The 21411-nt window shown below is 45.8% G+C and overlaps 1 protein-coding gene across 22 annotated transcripts in view; it reads right to left on the bottom strand.

Moving 5' to 3' along the window:
- nrcama (neuronal cell adhesion molecule a) overlaps positions 1 to 21411 on the bottom strand; it is a 498783-nt gene that overhangs the window by 248978 nt on the left and 228394 nt on the right. The gene's annotated exons all lie outside the window — the stretch shown is intronic.

The following is a 21411-nucleotide window of genomic DNA, read 5'->3' as shown; positions in this document are numbered from 1 at the left end:
TACTGGAAGAGATTTTTCAATGTTATTTGCCCTGCATACTGTCCTCCCACCAGACATGCTTTGTCTACTTATTTGCTGGAGGCTGAGTATAACAGAGTCCAAGGAAAGCTCAAAGAAACGATAGAGATGGCAGACTGTGTTGCAGTTATCTCAGATGGGTGGTCAAATGTACGAGGGGAGGGCATCATAAACTACATCGTCTCCACTCCTCTCCCAGTGTTCTTCAAGAGCACAGACACGAAGGACAACAGACACACAGGCACATACATTGCTGATGAGCTGAAAGCGGTCATCAACGATCTTGGATCACAAAAGGTCTTTGCAGTAGTTACTGACAATGCTGCGAATATGAAGGCTGCTTGGGCTCAAGTGGAGGAGGCCTACCCTCATATTACGTCTATTGGGTGCGCAGCTCATGGGCTCAACCTGCTCCTCAAGGACATCACGGGTTTGAGAACCATGGAAACACTGTACAAGAGAGCCAAGCAAGTTGTTAAGTATGTCAGGGGAAAACAGGTAGTTGCAGCAACCTACAACTCCAAGCAAACGACAAAGAACAAGAACACCACACTGAAGCTGCCCAGCAACACTAGATGGGGTGGCGTTGTCATAATGTACAACAGCCTTCTGGAGGGTAAGGAGTCGCTGCAAGAAATGGCAATATCCCAGTCTGGGGATATGGAAACCACCATCAAGAAAATACTGCTGGATGATGTGTTTTGGGAGAGAGTGGTTAGCAGCCTTAAACTATTCTCACCAGTAGCATCTGCAATTGCTCAGATTGAAGGAGATGATGCTGTCTTGTCAGATGTTCTCAGACTTTTTGCTGATTTAAAAGAACAAATCAGCATTGCCCTACCCACATCCCTGCTGCTCAAAGCAGAGGAGAAGGCAATTGTTCAATTCATACAGATGCGTCAAGAATTTTGTGTCAAGCCGATTCATGCTGCAGCATACATGCTGGACCCAAAGCATGTTGGGAGACCAATACTTTCTGGAGAACAGATCAACAGCGCTTAGTGTGATTTCTACCCTCTCACGCCACCTCAATCTGGACGTGGGCAAAGTTCTGGGAAGTCTGGCAAAGTTCTCTACCAAGCAAGGTCTTTGGAATGGGGACGGGATATGGGAATCATGCAAGCATATCAGTGCACATACCTGGTGGAAGGGACTTTGTGCATCTGAGGCCCTGTCACCCATTGCATCAGCGATACTCCAAATCCCACCTTCATCAGCGGCCTCTGAACAAAATTGGTCACTTTTTGGGAATACGCATATGAAGGTGTGCAACAGGTTGACTAACAAGAGAGTGGAGAAACTGGTGGCTATCCGGGCGAACCTACAACTTATTGAGCCAGATACAGAAGTGTCCACCACACAGCTAGACACTGACACAGAGGAGGAAATGGACACGTCAGAGCCAGAGTCAGAGAATCAGGAGGAGCAATGATGAGTAGATGACTCAGAAGACTCATGAGTAGAAGACTCAAAGGGACAAAATAAGGACAAATTACAGGCTAAATAAGCTGACGCTCTTTTTATTTTATTTTAGATAGGTCTTTTTTGTGGGGGTTCAATAAAGTTCAAAATTATAACCTAAATAAAGTTTTGAAAGCCTGTTTTTATTTGTATGGAACGGTTTGTATATTTTGATGACAAAGATAATATAAGGCTCAGAGACAAAAACCATCAGTGTGCAAAAAAACTCAAAATTCCCATAAATTCCCAAAATTCTTGAAAATTCCCTTGGAAAGTTTCCTCTTTTAAAAATTCCCAGAATTTTGCAACCCTAGCCACGGCTGGCACTGCAAGAGGAGGAATGAACAGAGAATCTTAAAAAAAGCTGCATTTCTAAATAAAGCCACTTTTATGAATGAGGGTGGTGTCTAAGATATTAGAAAGCACTGATAATTTTATGTTACTATGGACACACAACAGAGGTGGGAGAATTTTTCTCCTCCTAATATCAAAGAATCTTGGTGGACATTCTGAGCTTTGTTCTCACCCAGTATCCATCCACGTCCACGTTCCAGCCTCAGTTGGCAGGTCACTATTCGTAGCGAGGGCTCTGCTGATACATCGCCCCATAGCCGAGCAGCATTGGTGTCAATTGGAGCATCTCAACCGTCGGACTGGCTGAGATCAGCTAACTCAGCACACACGGCAGAATGGAACTTGGGATTTTTACAGTTGAGAGGCACATCAGGTGAAGCATGGATACACTCATCCAAAGTCATACGTTTAATGCAGCATGTTGCAATTGTTAATACAGCAATGATCCACAATAGCAATGTTAACCGTGGCTCAATTGGTAGCCTCCGAGTCAAAAGGTCATGGGTTCAAGTCTCACTCCAGAGACTTGAGCACAAAATCTAGGCCGACACTCCCAGTGCAGTACTGAGGGAATGCTGCACAGTCAGATGTGCCGTCTTTCGGAGACATTAAATCGAGGCCCCAGCTTCCCGCTCAGTTGGACATAAAAGATCCCATTGCACTATTTTGAAGAACCATAGAGTTTTCCCCGGTGTCCTGGCCAATATTTATCCCTCAACCAGCATCACTAAAAAACAGATTACCTGGTCATTATCACATTGCTGTTTGTGGAAGCTTGCTGTGCGCAATTTGGGTGCTGCGTTTCCTACATTACAACAGCGACTTATCTTCAAAAGTACTTCATTGGCTGTAAAGTGCTTTGGGACATCCTGAGGTCGTGCAAGGCGCTTTATATAAATGCAAGTCTTTCTTTTTAGACTAAGGGGAACAAATTGGACTTCTCCTTCAATGTGCAACATACAAAGATAGTAACATTAAAACATACAAGATTCTGAAGGGGATTGACAGGGTAGATGCCAAGAGGTTGTTTCCCCTGGCTGGAGTGTCAGGATAAGGGGTGTCATAAATCGCAACTTCTACAAGAAGTAACTCAGGAAGTACAACTGGACGGCCAGCTGAGGGCGCCGTCCGAGGAGTATAAATACTCGGGCGTGGGTCCAACTTGGCCAGAGACAATCTGGAAACGGGAAGATAGTGACTACTAACTAGACCTCCATGTTTTGTTACAAGTCGATTAAAGCCTTGCTTTATGTTCAACCAAGTGCGTAGTGAGTCTTTATTATGTCAAGGGGTCTGCCATTTAAGACTGAGATGAGGAGGAATTTCTTCACTCAGAGGGTTGTGAATCTTTGAAATTCTCTACCCCAGAGGGCTATGAATGCTGAGTCATTGAGTATATTCAAGGCTGAGATACATAGATTTTTGGACTCTAGGGGAATCAAGGGATATGGAGATCGGGCAGGAAAGTGGAGTTGAGGTCGATGATCAGCCATGATCTTATTGAATGGCGGAGCAGACTCGAGGGGCCGTATGGCCGACTCCTGCTCTTAGTTCTTATATAGCAGAGCTCACAGGATAGATTAGGGAGATATGTTGCAGCATTTTGCATTAACCTCATTTAACATGATTTCAACAGTCAAGGAAATGAAACAGGTTATCTTCTGCGAGTAATTAAAATGTCAATCGCAGGAGTCATTGTTTGAATTAATCAGGTGATGAATCTCGTTCATTCCTCGATATTTGTTGTGGATATATTTGGTGTTCAACAAGCAATGTTAGTGCTGAGAATGAAACATCAAGCACTCCCAGGTCAGGTACGGTGTGATTAGGTACAGATTAAATCTCCCTTTGTCCGAACACCATGCCACAGCTTCAGAAGAGCATCGCCTCACAGCACCTGTGCTGACATTCTTATATTTCCCACAGTCTTTGGCCTCTGTGAGTGAGATTGCCAATTTAGTTGCTAATTAGTCCCGAATTAAGAGCTGTTTTGTGCTGTCTGCGTCACGCTCACTAGAAACTGTATTACGATTGCCCCAAACTCAATTTGCATTGAACGCTTACAGCCAGCAGACAGAAGAGACTTTCATGCCATCAATCCCAGACGTGAAAGACCAGTGTCTCGCCCACCACACAACACAGTCTTCGAGTTCTGTCATTCATTAAGAGAAACTGAGGGACAATTGGCTGAGTTTCGACACTGCAGCAGGTTTACGCACATCTGGTGGAATTTGAGTCTCCAGTAAATTGCTCCAGGTTTGTGCAAACATTCGTTTTTATGGCAAATTTTAACAGGGATAATACGGCGAGCAGCTGTTCTATAAAGATGATGAACAATTCAGAATTCACTGCAGATCAAGCTTCTTAAAGCAATCTCCAGCTGGTCAGGATGCATCAATATAGCATTAACATTACTGGCAGAAATTATTGCATCATTTATGGCACTGGATCTGTTGAAGTACATCTATTGCTCAGGCACTGAAATTACACCATGCAGTGATTAAGGTGCAAACACCTCATGTGTTCGTATCAAATTCCTCTATCTGCTGTTTAAACGCAGCTGTTAACCTGTTTAAAATAAATGGGCTATCATCTCCTTCTAAATAACGGACGACGGAATTTCATACAAACGCATCTAGCTCCCGGATGCTGATCATCCACATGTCTGGGTTTAAACATTAGCTGTACTCGAGGTGTATGATTCCAAGCTCCCACCACCTTCTTGCATGGTGTTGTCTTCAATGAGTGGCTTGGCACACAGTGGACTTCCATCACCAGGCGATGTGACCAATCCTGCCGAATGGTTCTATCCGAAGCAACGAGTTGTCTCTTTTTCCGTTCAGACACTAGACTGACCCAATGTGTATTTGCAGCATTCTCAGTTTTAATTTGGGATTTTTAACATTCAGTTTTTTCTTTTCAACTAGACAGTTGTTTCTGAATTTAATTTGTATTTAATTTAATATCATCCCAAGTGTCAAGGGCCTTCGCCACCCCCCGCTGCCCCAATTTGGGAAAGGAGACATCGGCCACGAGAATGTTATGTGCAAGTTCCACAATGATGCAGTTTGGCATGAATCTGATATCACTGACAGAGGTTGGACGTTAACTATGAGTGACTATGTTCTGCTGTCAAGCACTGAGACAGATTGGTACGCAGAGAGAAGCGCACTCTCTCCTCCAAAAGGCTGTGGACTCTGGGATAATTGGAGTTTTCAAGACTGAGATTGATAGATTTTTGTTAGGTAAGGGTATCGAAGGTCATGGAGTTGAGGTGGAGATCAGCCATGGTCCACTTGAATGGCAGAGCAGGCTCGAGGGGCTGAATGGCCTCCACCTGTTCCTATATTCATCCACTGGAGCCAAGTATCACATCAAGGATATGTACCGTTCTAAGGTCGGTCATGTCAGTGCTCTGTTTCCACTACCACGAGTCTCGGCCGGAACTGTGATGGTAACCCCAGCCTTCAGAGCGCGCAAGAACCCGAGAAAGGAATTGGATCCGTGATGGACTGGCACACTAGAGGCCAAATTGTTTTACTTGCGGGTTTCCACCACAGAGCCTCGCCAAACGGGAGCGCAATTTGTTTAAATCGTGCAGGTGGTGAATCAGGGGCTGTGGCACACACGGCCTTTCCTCAGATGCGTTGGCGGTGGGTGAGGCTTTGCACCAGGATCTCACGAGAAGAAAATTTACCCTCAGTAACTGCATTTAGAAGTTCAATTTGTGGCAGTGAGATTTGATGTCCAGCCTGGCAACAACGCACCCTTTGAGTGGATAACATAATGGAAGTGAAGACTTTGCCTTGGGTCTATCTCCCATAATTTGAGATGAGGACACACAGGTAAAAAGTGTACGACATATAAAGAAAGCTTCCGGTAGGTGAAGCCATGACTGTCGCACTGCGGTTACGTAAAAACAGGTCTGAAGATGCGGATTCAAGCCAATTTGGCTGTAGGCGATTCCAATATCCATCAAGAGAGCTTATGAAGCTGAACCACCTCCGATTGGGCCTTCAGAGATGTGCTGCTTCGAATCGGTGGGGGGATGGGAGAGCTAAACGTTCACAGGTGGAAGGGTGAAAAAAGAGCATTAGTCACATGGTCAAGGATCCATAGAAGCTCATTAGTGTGATTGATGGCATCAACTAGTAAAAGGGATCTCTTTGTTTTAAACCACACAGAATAGTGCTGTAATAGAACAGGACTGTCAACCTCCTGAACTAAACATGGAGACAATAAACTAAAACCAATGCTTTAAGATTACTAAATCTCCTTTCTTAAGGGCCACATATTCACTGCCTTATGAAGTTTTTAAGGTTAAGTGGCCATTTGTCTCAGTGCATTTTTTAACAGGAACAATTGGTGTTAGTGCGGAGGTGCAACCTACTGGGTGTGAGGTAAAGTACAGGGGAAAAGATTTCACGACTATAAGTGAGAGGCAGCAAAGGAGAGAAGAGCGATGAAGGCTAATCTTTCTCATTCTCGTGTGAGCGTGTATTTCTGTACTTCCTGTTGTGATCTCCAGCAGCCCAGGTTGTTTTTTTCACAAGCACAACTGTCCAAGTGTGCAGCAGTACTACAGTAAGTCAGAATTAACATGGTCTGAGGTTTAAAATTCCAACCACAGGTGGGACCTTCAAGCATCAAACATCTACACATCAGGAGTTGTTCCCTGGGCAGCAATAACGTACCTTTGGAGACCATCAACATGCTGAAAGACGCACGAGAATCTCTATACCATCCGTCTTTTTTTTAATCACTCTAAGAATGGTGCCTTTAATTGATTACAAATACATTCACTGATATTATATCGTACATCCCGAGTATAGGAATCTCATACATCCCAAGTACAGGATGCTTGTGAGAGCGATGCACTGATTGATTAAGGAGTGCGGAGCAAGGGAGGAGCTAAGACAAAGTTGAAATGAGAGATTAATGCATACTAGGGATCTACTAAAGAACAGAATGGGGGAAAAAGATCAACTGTCACCTTATGTAAACAGAAGTAGAAGGAAATCATCAGAAGACGCTCTGCCCAAATCAAATATGCGCCAAGTTGAGAGAACTCTAGTGTTTGCTCCCACCCAGGCCCTGGTTAATATGATTAGCTTGGGCTATTAGCTCAATCCCTGGAGATGACGAGGCAGTAATACTGAAACGTTCTCCATTTGTGACTAATTCAATATCACACAAAAGGCACAATTTTTTACAAGCAAAATGGTGACACTTGGCCACACACATCCAGTTACCAGTCCTCTGTTAATTATTGTTCAACATCAACTTCCTCCAAGCTCAATTTGACACAATATTGTATACGTTCATCTCCTACATGGCTTTGTTGAAGGCACTTTCAGCCCTTAGTAGGAGCCACTCAATTACAGATGGCCTTTGTTAGGAAAGCACGACACAGCACAATTTTCACTGTCAAACTAATTACCATTGGACTTTGAGTTGTGACAAGACCATTGACCTTCAATAGCTTGCTCATGCACTGCATGCAATTGTGTTTGCTATTCTCTTCGTGTCCCTGGGCATCGTGTCATGTTGGTCACTGTACTTAAAACAATTCCTTCCTCCAACTTCCTCTCCTGAGGGTGCTGTGCTGTAGTCCATGGGGGCCAGGCACACTCCAGTTCCTCTGCCAAGTGGGCATTGCGTGGGCCTTGACAGTGAATATCAGCAGGCTACTCATCAGGGGAGGGCATCACAGTTGAGCACAATCCAGTCCAGATTTAGTGTCGACATGTGCACATTCCAGCTGGGATTACCGGATGGCGAGTACATAGGATATACAGCACAGAAACAAGCCATTCGGCCCAACCAGTCCATGCCGGTGTTTATGCTATACACGAGCCTCCTCCCGTCTTTCCTCATCTAAATCTATCAGCATAACCCTCTATTCCCTTCTCCCTCATATACTTGTCTAGCCTCCCCTTAAATGCATCTATATCATTTGCTTCAACCACTCCCTGCGGTAGCGAGTTCCACATTCTCACCATCTTTGGGTAAAGAAGTTTCTTCTGAATTCCCTATTTGATTTCTTGGTGACTATCTTATATTGATGGCCTCTAATTATGCTCTTCCTCACAAGTGGAAACATTCTCTCTGTATCTACTCTATCAAAACCTCTCATAATTTTAAAGATAATTAGGTCACCCCTCAGCCTTCTTTTTTCAAGAGAAAAGAGACCCAGCCTGGTCATCTTTTCCTGATATATATACCCTCGCATTTCTGGTATCATCCTTGTAAATCTTCTCTGTACCCTCTCCAGTGCCTCTATATCCTTTTTATACTGTAATATGGCGACCAGAAACATAGAAGATAGGAGCAGGAGTAGGCCATTCAGCCCCTCGAGCCTGCTCCGCCATTCAATGCGATCATGCCTGATCATCCATATTCAGTACCCGGTCCCTGCTTTCTCCCCATACCCCTTGATCCCTTTAGCCTTAAGAAATATATCCAACTCTTTCTTGAATATATTTAATGAACTGGCCTCCACCGCCTTCTGTGGTAGAGAGTTCCACAGGTTCACCACTCTCTGGGTGAAGAAATTCCTCCTCATTTCTGTCCTAAATGGCCTACCCCTTATCCTTAGACTGTGTCCCCTGGTTCTGGACTCCCCGACCATCGGGAACATCCTTCCTGCATCTAGTCTGTCCAGTCCTGTCAGAATTTTATAAGTTTCAATGAGATCACCTCTCATTCTTCTAAACTCCAGCGAGTACAAGCCCAATTGACCCAATCTCTCCTCATAAGTCATTCCTGCCATCCCAGGTATCAGCCTGGTGAATCTTCGCTGCACTCCTTCCATGGCAAGAACATCCTTCCTCAGATAAGGCGACCAAAACTGCACACAATACTCAAGATGTGGTCTCACCAAGGCCCTGTACAACTGCAGCAAGACATCTTTGTTCCTGTACTCAAACCCTCTCGCTACGAAGGTCAACATACCATTTGCCTTCTTTACCGCCTGCTGCACCTGCATGCTTACCTTCAGCGACTGGTGCACAAGGACACCCAGGTCTCGTTGCACTTCCCCTTCTCCCAATCTATTGCCATTTAGATAATAATCTGCCTTCCTGTTTTTGCCACCAAAGTGGATAACCTCACATTTATCCACGTTATATTGCATCTGCCATGTTTCTGCCCGATCACCCAACATGTCCAAATCATCCTGGAGTTTCTCAACATCCTCCTCACAGCACACATGCCCACCCAGCTTTGTGTCATCTGCAAATTTGGAGATATTACATCTAGTTCCCTTGTCCAGATCATTAATATATATTGTGAATAGCTGGGGTCCAAGGACCGATCCCTGCGGTACCCCACTAGTCACTGCCTGCCATTCGGAAAAAGACCCGTTTATTCCAACTCTTTGCTTTCTGTCTGCCAACCAGTTATCTATCGAAGTCAATACCTTGCCCCCAGTCCCATGTGCCTTAACTTTACACGCTAATCTCTTATGCAGGACCTTATCGAAGGCCTTCTGAAAGTCCAGATACACCAGAACTGTACACAGTACTCTAAGTGTGGTCTAACCAAGGTTCGATACAGGTTTAGCATAACTTCCTTACTTTTCAATTCTATACCTCTAGAAATAAACCCTAGAGCTTGGTTTGCTTTTTTATGGCCTTGCTAACCTGTGGCGCAACATTTAGTGATTTGAACACAGAGATCCCTTTCTTCCTCTACCCCACCCAGACTCGCACCTTCCAAGTAATGTGACCTCCCTATTCTTCCTACCAAAATGTAATACCTCACAATTATCTGTGTTGAACTTCATTTGCCAATTATATGCCCATTCTGCAAGATTATTAATGTCCTCCTGTAATTTGTTGCAGTCCTCCTCAGTATTGACTATCCCCCACAATTTGGTGTCATTTGCAAATTGAGAAATTGTGTTTTTGATTCCAAAGTCTAAATCGTCAATATAAATTGTTAACAACAGTGGTCCCAGCACTGATCCTTGTAGAACACCACTACCCACATTCTACGACTCTAGAATAGCTACCCTTTACCCCTACTCTCTGCTTTCTGCCTTGAAGCCAGCTAGCTGTCCATTCTGCTACTTGTCCCCTGACTCCGCATTCTCTGACCTTGTTCATCTCTCTATTATGTGGTACCTTATCGAAGGCCTTTTGAAAAATCTAGATAAATTACATCTACTGCATTATCATTGTCTACTTTTTCAGTTTCCTCTTCAAAAAAATTCAATGAGGTTGGTCAAGCAAAACTTTCCCTTTTGAAATCCATGCTGACTATTCATTACTATATTTTTGCTTTCTAGATGTTCTGCTATTTTCTCATTTAGTAGGGATTCCATTATTTTTCCTACCACCGATGTTAAGTTGACTGGACTATATTTCCTTGGAATTGTTCTATTCCCCGGAGGCTAAATGTAGCACACCTACCATCAGCCTACCTGATCAACTAACTCAGCACAGGCTGGGGATTATACCTGGAATCTCGCTGGGTTATAGTTCAATTCTTCAGTGAACAGTGCCTTTACGAACTGAGCCGCTGATTAGAGGGGAGCCTATATCATTATCACAAGTGTTCGACAGTACCCCAACTGATGCACTACAGCTTGTTTCCAAACAAGACAAAATTGTCTTCCTATCAGCTTTATTTTGGTTGCCACTGCATCTTGATGCACTGATCCAATGCTGAATCTGAAATCTGGAACTCTCCCCCAAAAGCCTGTGGATGCTGGGGGACAATTGGAGCAATCCCCCAATCCTTATATAAATATTTAGCCCAAATTCAGCACTAGCAGATGTCCCCAACACTGCTCAGAGAGTCGGAGATTGTGTGATATTTACTGTACAATAGATTATCAGTGCCACAGATCTGCAGTGACTGAATAATTGAAAATGTGTTTATTGTTTATGATATTTTTGATTTCAAATGATGTGTTTATATTTTCACAGGTGCGGAGGTCTGGGATCACTGGCAGTGATGCAGGTCGTACTAGGGAGCGGAGGGTGGTCCAAGTTCCGGGATCTGGCCCTTAGTCCTTTAAAATGTATCGTACCAAATCAGTGGCAGGAAAATATCATCAGAAGCAGCCTGGCATGAGCATGCGGGGATTGGGGATTGAACACATAGTCTGAGTTTAGCATTTGGTATCTCTATTTGTTTCCTGCTCTCTTTGTCAATCTCATGTCCATTTGACAAAAGAAAAACAGCGAGAGAGAAAGAAGAACAAAAGAAAAAGAAAGAAATTGCAATTATATAGCACTCTTCACGGCCTCAGGACAATCCAAAGCATTTCGCATCCAATTAAGTACATTTATGCAAAGTAGTCATAATGTAGGAAACTTGGCAGCCAATTTGCACAGCAAGGTCCCACAAACTTTAGCTCAGAATGTGAGCGTCCCCCACAAGAGAGAGAACTCTTAAGAAAAGTAAGTCAGACCCCATCCACATCAATGGGGCGGAGGTGGAAAGGGTGGCCAGCTTTAAGTTCCTTGGAGTCCACATCACGGAAGACCTCTCCTGGTCACTCAACACCTCCTCTCTGGTGAAGAAGGCCCAGCAGCGCCTATATTTCTTGAGGAGGCTGAAGGGATGTAATCTGTCACCCCCGATCCTCTCTAACTTCTACCGCTGCACTATAGAGAGCATCCTGACAAACTGTATCACGGTATGGTACGGCAGCTGTAGCTCCAATGACCGGAAATCCCTGCAGCGGGTAGTCAAAACTGCCCAACGCATTACCGGCACCCGGCTACCGACCATAGAACATATATATCAGAAACGCTGCCTACGGAGTGCACGGTCCATCATCAAAGACCCTACCCACCCCAGCCACAATCTGTTCGCCCTCCTACCATCTGGAAGACGCTACAGATGCATTCGCACCCGTACGACCAGATTTAGGAACAGCTTCTTTCCCAGGGCTGTCATCCTACTGAACTCCACAAATAAACACTAAAGCCTGCACACCTGCCGATGCACTTTATTATGGTCATATTTATGCTAATATATATGTACAAATGTATGTTGAAATGTTTAAGTGTCCTAATCCAAATTGTACACTCTCGGGAGCCGCAAGCCTACATTACGTTGTACTGCACTTGTGCACTAACAATGACAATAAAAGTTGATTTGATTTGAGGCTGATGGAGAAATTCTTCAAAATCTGTGTCCTGCTCCTGGCCTACCACCCAAGGATGGCTGGCACACCCCATAATTACCCAGGCATCAGGCCAGAGGGGTACGCACCAACCAACCTACCCATAGAAGCTCTTAAAGCTATAGCGATAGAACCAAACAGATCAAAGCCACTGCAGCAGCAGGATGCCTAAATACACAATGGGATAAATCGAGTAAAAAAGCTTGCATTTATATAGCGCCTTTCATGACCTCAAGACATCCCAAAGTGCTTTACAGCCAATGAAGTATTTTTGAAGTGCAGTCGCGGTTGTAATGTAGGTAGCCAATTTCCACATAGCAAGGTTCCAGAAACAATTCCCATTTTTGGCCCACCAAAACTAGCCCGCTGGATCACCATTCCCACTATTTCTGCACCCTGGTGTTGTGGAAGCTCAACCACTTATATTGTGAATTTTGCCAACGCTATATGAATATGTTGTAACTGAGGAACAACTGGAATACATTAAAAAAAAGCCCATAATAAATCAACAATTCTGGTTTTCAGGCAAATAAAGGGTTGAATTCCAGCCTCAAAACACCATTACAAATCTTGAAACCCCATACAGCAAAAAAACAGAATGTGGCTAATTCTTTCACCATAAAGCAGTGCCTCCGATAATGGTCCAGAAATTGTCGAATAACACAGCTATCAATCTGGTTGGCACATGACAGATCGCGGAGCACAGGTTAATATCAGTAGGATAAGGAGGGTTCAGGTAGCTTGCAATGCAGAGAATACTTGTTCACGTTATTCACAGGCTGCAAGTATCGGTAAACAGTCATGTATACAACCAAAAATCCAATGGGAATCTAAAGGAGCCAGACATTTCAGTCAATGAGGTGAAAAGTGGACAGTGGGTCGAGGTTACAGAGTCAGAAAATGTTCCTGACAGTGGGAATGCTGATGAGTAAAATGAAATGCTCACTGATGACCTTGCTACATAAGAACATGAGAAATAGGAGCAGGAGTAGGCCATAAGGCCTCTCTAGTCTGCTCCACGTTCCCGCCTGCTCTATATTCTCTGGAGTTTAGAAGAATGAGAGGTGATCTCATTGAAATGTATAAAATTCTTGGAGGCCTTGACAGGGTGGATGTTGATAGGTCTTAGGACAACCCTCTTATCCCAGGAATTAATCTCATGAGGTGTGTCCACTAGCTAGATTTGATCTCCACGTAGACCGGTCAGAAGATTATCATTTTATTTTTAACACAGTCCCTATTGATTTTTGCTGTGTTCTCCTGACTCATTGAACACATTGTACTACAAGTGCTGCTGGGTTCGATCTTGTGTGGATAGTTTGCAATGTAGCAGGTCCTGAATAATATACCCTGCCTCCAACATTAGAAAGGTATGACCCCCATCCTAAAAAAAAAGCTACTCTCTGCTTCTCATAATCAAACAGTAGAATAATTCGGAATTTCAACCCTCTTGTTCCGTGAGCTTATATCCTCCAGGGATTCAATGGACTGCCCTCATTTAACACCTTTTTCATTTCTGCCCCAGTGTTTCTGCACATATATGTATCTGTGTTTCTGTTTTTATATTTCCACATGTCACAAGATCACAAGTTAATTTTGGGTGACGAAGGAAATTTGGCCCATATTAAGTCATCTATCCAGAAGGACCAACAATCTCCCAATTACAATGTTTCTTGAATGATTGTAGGGCTTTTGCCTCCAACAATTTACGTGGGAGTCAATTCCAAGTTCTGATCACTGCATGAAGAAGAATGTCGTGTTATCGGTATCATAGTTACCGTTTACTAATTTGAACCAGTGGCCCAGTGTCCTACTTCAAAAATTTAACTTGAAAGTAATATTCTGGATTTACATTTCCCATACCATTTACTATCTTATATACCTCAACAAGATCCCGTCTCACACTCCTCTTTTTCCGGGTCTCTCCAATCTTTTCTGATAACTTATACCTCGGACACCAGGGATCAGCCATGTGGCTTTTCTCTGCAGTGTCAGTCGTGACTCAGTGGGTAGCGCCCTCATCTCTGAGTCAGAAGGTTGTGGGTTCAAGTCCCACTCCAGAGAATTTTCATTGGCACGAATACTGTGGCCATTAGCTCGCAATTCTACTAACCATTCCAAGGCTCTACTAGTCCTCTCAGGCATCCCTAATGAGAAATAAATCTCTCGTGGTTTTAAGGTAATGTGTATACATCTGAACAGTAACTGTGTGACCAAATGAATTCTCACTGACTTGTCTTCTGGTTTGTCACCCTTATCCAATTCTCCGTCGATTTTTTTAAATTATAGAGATGTACAACTGTTATACGTTTAACATAAGAAAGACTTGCATTTGTATGGCGCCTTTCATGACCACCGGACGTCCCGGGGCGCTTTGCAGCCATTGGGGTGCTTCTTAAGGTGTGATCACTGTTGTGGTGTGGGAGGCGTGGTGGCCAATTTGCGCACAGCAGGCTCCCACAAACGGCAGTGTGATGGTGACCAGATAATCTGTTTTTGTTACATTGATTGAGGGATAAATGTTGGCCAGGACACCAGGGAGGGCTCCCCTGCTCTTCTTTGGAGTGCCATGGGATCTTCTACATCCAGAGAGCAGACATGGCCTCGGTTTCACGTCTTATCCGAAAGACGGCACCTCTGACAGTGCAGCACTCCCTCAGTACTGCACTGGAGTGTCAGCCTAGATTTTTGTGCTCAAACATTAAAAATCAAGCTTCGATACGATGTCTGAACATCATTAACGTGGAATGAAAAGTGAAATAAGTGAACTAAGAGAGCACCAGTATCTTAGTCATGCATGAAATGCTGCACCTTGGATTCACAGATCGCAAAGTTGTAAACGAATGATTAAAATGCAAGAACATCAAACTGTAAGCTCCACTCCAGATTCTGAAATGTAACTGTTAAATTTAATGACAAGATATGACCTTTAGCACAGGATGTTGAAAGGTGCTGAGGGAAGGGAGTTTGGGGTAGAGGGGGAGAGAGAGACCAAATAAGAGGTGTACAATCGTTAGGGGAGCTGACTTGTTTGAAGAGGTAGGTCGCAGGAAGGTTTCTGCAGAGAAGAAAACATGTTATAAGGCAGAGGGGTTTGGAAACAGTGGAGTGGAAATTTTAACTCCGCCCCAAGCACGACAGAAATTGGCGGGGGGTGGGGGTGGGGAGGCAGTTAAAATGGAGCAGCGGACCGGCACACTCTATTCCTGCCCCGATGTGGCTGACAGAGTGTTTTGGTCTTACCAAGTTGGAGAAAGTTCTGGCACATCAGCAGCCTGGAGCTGTGACACATTTTTCTAACGCATTACAGGCTCAGTCGTTGAGTATATTCAAGACAGAGATCAATAGATTTTTGGATATTAAGGGAATCAAGGGATATGGGGACAGTGCAGGAAAGTGGAGATGAGGTCGAAGGTCAGCCATGATCTCATAGAATGGCGGAGCAGGCTCGAGGGGCCGTATGGCCGACTCCTGCTCCTATTTCTTATGTTCTTATGTAGCAGAGCTCACAGGATAGTTTAGGGAGATATGTTGCAGCATTTTGTATTAACCTCATTTAACATGATTTCAACAGTCAAGGTGATGAAACAGGTTATCTTCTGCAAGTAACTAAAATACTAAACGCAGAAGTCATTGTTTGAATCAATCACGTGATGAATCTCGTTCATTCCTTGATATTTGTTGTGGATATATTTTGCGTTCAACAAGTAATGTTAGTGCTGGGATAGAAACGCTTTCCATCTCAACATCAAGCACTCCCAGCTCAGGTACGGTATGATTAGATACAGAGTAAATCTCCCTCTGTCAAAAGTCAAAGCAGCTGGAGCTACGCAACATCAGCACTTGGGAGGAGAAAGGACGGGTTCATGTTTCGATTGCAGGGTGCGTGTCAGAAGACAGACAAGAGCTCATTTCACAATTCTGATGAAGGGTTTTCTCCTGAAATGTTTCTCTCGTTACCGATACTGAGGGACCTGCTGTGTTACTCCTGGCACTTTTTAAAATATTTTCTAGCATTTGCTGCCTCCGCTTTGCTATGTTCCTTTCATTTAGAAGATTCATATGTTCACAATCAAGTGCAACACTTAAGGGGATAGGAATTCACATCAAAACCTGCCGCCCACCTTAGAAAGCTCACCATAGGTAAGGCTTTTGCATCTATTATGTATCTAACAAGGATGAGAGGATTGGTGCAGTCATAGCTTCAAGCTGGTGGAAAGGGTAAAGCGGGAAGGCAAGTACAGAGATGAAAAGGGACTGAGGCATTGCCTCACACTGAGAGCATATTTAAAATTGGCAAACTGCAACATCAAGGTGTTCTGAGGAAGGGTCTTGCACCGTCACTTTGCTTAATCTTTTGCCCATTTGCCCACCGAAAGATTTAAATAAAGAGTTACTTTAAAATGACCTTTTATATTAAAGCTTGTTTTAAAGGAGTTACATTCACAGGACAGCGGTGCTTGCTGTGTACATCCAACTTCAGTGAGATTGTAGACGTACACACACACAAATACTCAGGTCTCTGCTCGAGAAGAACTTGCATTTATACAGCAATTTTAATGTCCCAAGGCAATTCACAGGAACATTATAAAACAACATTTGACACCGAGCCACATAAAGAAATATTAGGATAGGTGACCAAAAGAATTTTAAGGTCTAGGTCACAAGGGCATTCTGTCCCAACCCCCCTAGGCCGCCCACAAGTAGATATAGGGCAGCGGGAGTCGACTCTCAAAGAAAAGAAAGACTTGCATTTATATAGCGCCTTTCACGACCACCGGACGTCTCAAAGCGCTTTACAGCCAATGAAGTGCGCGGCAGCCAATTTGCGCTCAAACAGCAATGTGATAATGACCAGATAAACTGTTTTTGTTATGTTGATTGAGGGATAAATATTGGCATGGGCACCGGGGATAACTCCCCTGCTCTTCTTCGAAATAGTGCCATGGGATCTTTTACATCCACCTGAGGGGGCAGACGGGGCCTCGGTTTAACGTCTCATCCGAAAGCCGGCACCTCCGACAGTGCGGCACTCCCTCAGCACTGCACTGGGAGTGTCAGCCTAGCTTTTTGTGCTCAAGAACCCACAACCTTCTGACTCAGAGGCGAGTGTGCCACCCACTGAGCCACAGCTGACACATGAAAGAAAGACGCTGAGACTGCTTACAGCTAATGAACCTAAGAAAATATCTATAGTGGACCCGAATTCACAACGCTGACTTTCCTCTGTAGACGCTGATGGACTTGCTGGGCACTTTTCCAGCACTTTGTTTCAGATTTCCAGCATTTGCAGTTTTTGTTTCATCATTTACACAATATAAATTTTGTGATTAACCATGACTAACAATCTCAGAATCAGGTGAAGGCCTTGGCTAAAGTCGTGGAGAAATTTCAGGTGAGCACGTTTGTTACCGATATCGCACGGTGTAATTTCCAACCCAAAGGCCGGCGGTGTGGGGGGGGGGGGTGGGCGGGGAAGAGAATTCGAACTGTGCGAAGCACCAGCAAACATGACGCTTCTATTACATTAACAAGCACCTCAGAAATTCCACAGGTTTACAGCACATCTGGCTGGAAATCCAAAGTGGAAACTTGTAAAATATCAGCACAGTCGGGAAAGTAGAAATAGGCTTTTGTTCTAATTAACTTCTAATCAAGACTTTGAAATCTACGACCAATTAAGAGGAATAAATGAACTGCTCTTGGGAGCAGAATTGCCGAGTTATTAATTAGAGCTTTGGTAGAGGACGTAGGTTGGTGATTAACACGGAGTGGGACTTCCATGGTGCTTGGACAAGCATTTGAAATGGGAAATACCTGCTCTTTTATTACCTGGAATTACACGACTACAGGTTCTTCACCTGCAGCTCCCTACAGCTTTCTCTTTAAGTGAAAATCAAAGTTAAAGACAAGACCCACAGTACAGACCAGCATCTGGGCTGGAAAGAGAGCTTCCCATCCCAACTTGTGGGCCTCAGTGTCTGAAGGGTCTAATAGGTGCTGGCTGCACGATAACCAGCTGATCCAAGAAGATCCAGCTCTGATGACATCATCAAGGTGTGCCATTATCTGTGATCGACAGCCTTGGTGTAATTAAGTGCAAATATCAAAACTTTAACGAATGGTCATTTTAAACCAAAATTGCTCAAGAGTGTGGGAACCCCAGAAAGTATTTATTTATTTAATGAGGCCAGGAGGGGCAGGGTGGAAGTTGTGTTGATTTTCTACAATAGACTGCGGAGGAATACAGTTTCAATTCTCTTACTCTCCGAATAATTGCTGTGCCTTCAAACAGCACTCGCATACAGTGAAAAAGATGCAGTAATGGGGCGGCAGCAGCAATTGCCTTTTGGTTCAGAGATTTCATGGAGGCTTCGAAGCTCATTCACCCTGACTATGGAGAGCACCCTCACCCCAGTGGAGGAGACAAGCAGCCTACACAAGATGCTCTTTCTAAGGCACACGCACAATACTTGCTACTTGACTGGTGATGCAATCCTCCAGTCTAAGTTAATGTTACACAGTGCACTCCTCTGAAAGCAGACAGCAGTCTGTGTACTCCAGTTGTCTTATTTCATCCACCAGCACGTTCTCTTGGTGGTACATTCGGTCTGTCTGTACAGTCGGGCGCAATTTGGGACAACACGACAACTGTACGTGCACAGTTACGACAAAATTACATTCATTACTTATTCGTTCTGGCCGGTGACCTCCCCCTTGTGTTGGGACGAAGAACATTGCAGGCACGCAACAGCGAAAGAATAGCCTGCCTTCAACCAGATCAAAATGGTGCCAGCCATGTACCTGCGCCACTGCCGCCATTTTGTCTCCAACATAAAATGGCTCCTTTATGTTACTGTGTTGTCGCCAATGGCATCCTTGCCTTTGGAAGCAATTTGAAAGCTGATGATAGTGCAAAGTCCAGAAGTGATTGTGATATTGGTGTGGGAACACTTAACGGAGCAAACAAAGGAATGTAATTTGAATGCGTTAACAAAGTTGCTAACTCGTTTATGTAAACGTTAAAATAGTGGACAGAAGAACATGGCACAACAGTGCCGAGGCATTGGCACAACAATATCGTGGACAATCATTTCTGGGCTGCCACAGTGCATCGAAAACCTGTCAACACACATTAATCTGCCACTTCAAAATTCTCCTGCTGCAAAGTAAGTGCAAATATGTACCTGATGAAAACATTCTCAGAACATCCACACAGTGCGGTACAACCCTTTTGTCTGATTCTCCCCCAAATACTCCGTCCCACACCCGCCCCAAATACTCCGTCCCACACCCGCCCCAAATACTCCGTCCCACACCCGCCCCAAATACTCCGTCCCACACCCGCCCCAAATACTCCGTCCCACACCCGCCCCAAATACTCCGTCCCACACCCGCCCCAAATACTCCGTCCCACACCCGCCCCAAATACTCCGTCCCACACCCGCCCCAAATACTCCGTCCCACACCCGCCCCAAATACTCCGTCCCACACCGGCCCCAAATACTCCGTCCCACACCGGCCCCAAATACTCCGTCCCACACCTGCCCCAAATACTCCGTCCCACACCTGCCCCAAATACTCCGTCCCACACCTGCCCCAAATACTCCGTCCCACACCTGCCCCAAATACTCCGTCCCACACCGGCCCCAAATATCCCGTCCCACACCTGCCCCAAATACTCCGTCCCACAGCTGCCCCAAATACCCCGTCCCACACCTGCCCCAAATACTCCGTCCCACACCGGCCCCAAATACCCCGTCCCACACCGGCCCCAAATACTCCGTCCCACACCTGCCCCAAATACTCCGTCCCACACCGGCCCCAAATACTCCGTCCCACACCTGCCCCAAATACTCCGTCCCACACCTGCCCCAAATACTCCGTCCCACACCTGCCCCAAATACTCCGTCCCACACCGGCCCCAAATACTCCGTCCCACACCGGCCCCAAATACTCCGTCCCACACCGGCCCCAAATACTCCGTCCCACACCTGCCCCAAATACTCCGTCCCACACCTGCCCCAAATACTCCGTCCCACACCTGCCCCAAATACTCCGTCCCACACCTGCCCCAAATACTCCGTCCCACACCTGCCCCAAATACTCCGTCCCACACCTGCCCCAAATACTCCGTCCCACACCTGCCCCAAATACTCCGTCCCACAGCTGCCCCACATACCCCGTCCCACACCTGCCCCAAATACTCCGTCCCACACCTGCCCCAAATACTCCGGCCCACACCTGCCCCAAATACTCCGTCCCACACCTGCCCCAAATACTCCGTCCCACACCTGCCCCAAATACTCCGTCCCACAGCTGCCCCAAATACCCCGTCCCACACCTGCCCCAAATACCCCGTCCCACACCTGCCCCAAATACTCCGGCCCACACCTGCCCCAAATACTCCGTCCCACACCTGCCCCAAATACTCCGTCCCACACCTGCCCCAAATACTCCGTCCCACACCTGCCCCAAATACTCCGTCCCACACCGGCCCCAAATACTCCGTCCCACACCTGCCCCAAATACTCCGTCCCACACCTGCCCCAAATACTCCGTCCCACACCTGCCCCAAATACTCCGTCCCACACCTGCCCCAAATACTCCGTCCCACACCTGCCCCAAATACTCCGTCCCACACCTGCCCCAAATACTCCGTCCCACACCTGCCCCAAATACTCCGTCCCACAGCTGCCCCACATACCCCGTCCCACACCTGCCCCAAATACTCCGTCCCACACCTGCCCCAAATACTCCGGCCCACACCTGCCCCAAATACTCCGTCCCACACCTGCCCCAAATACTCCGTCCCACACCTGCCCCAAATACTCCGTCCCACAGCTGCCCCAAATACCCCGTCCCACACCTGCCCCAAATACCCCGTCCCACACCTGCCCCAAATACTCCGGCCCACACCGGCCCCAAATACTCCGGCCCACACCGGCCCCAAATACTCCGTCCCACACCTGCCCCAAATACTCCGTCCCACACCGGCCCCAAATACTCCGTCCCACACCGGCCCCAAATACTCCGTCCCACACCGGCCCCAAATACTCCGTCCCACACCTGCCCCAAATACTCCGTCCCACACCTGCCCCAAATACTCCGTCCCACACCTGCCCCAAATACTCCGTCCCACACCGGCCCCAAATACTCCGTCCCACACCGGCCCCAAATACTCCGTCCCACACCTGCCCCAAATGCTCCGTCCCACACCTGCCCCAAATACTCCGTCCCACACCTGCCCCAAATACTCCGTCCCATACCTGCCCCAAATACTCCGTCCCACACCGGCCCCAAATACCCCGTCCCACACCTGCCCCAAATACCCCGTCCCACACCTGCCCCAAATACTCCGTCCCATACCTGCCATCTCTTCTACCTTTTCAAACACCCTACAACATGAAAAGATGGCAATAAATAAAATAATCATT

The sequence above is a fragment of the Somniosus microcephalus genome, chromosome 16 (genome assembly GCF_052327205.1).
Source record: "Somniosus microcephalus isolate GS21.2 chromosome 16, FLI_Smic_1.0, whole genome shotgun sequence".
Lineage (NCBI taxonomy): Eukaryota > Metazoa > Chordata > Chondrichthyes > Squaliformes > Somniosidae > Somniosus > Somniosus microcephalus.
The sequence above is the reverse complement of the archived record's forward strand: the minus strand, read 5'-3'. Positions and strand labels throughout refer to the sequence as shown.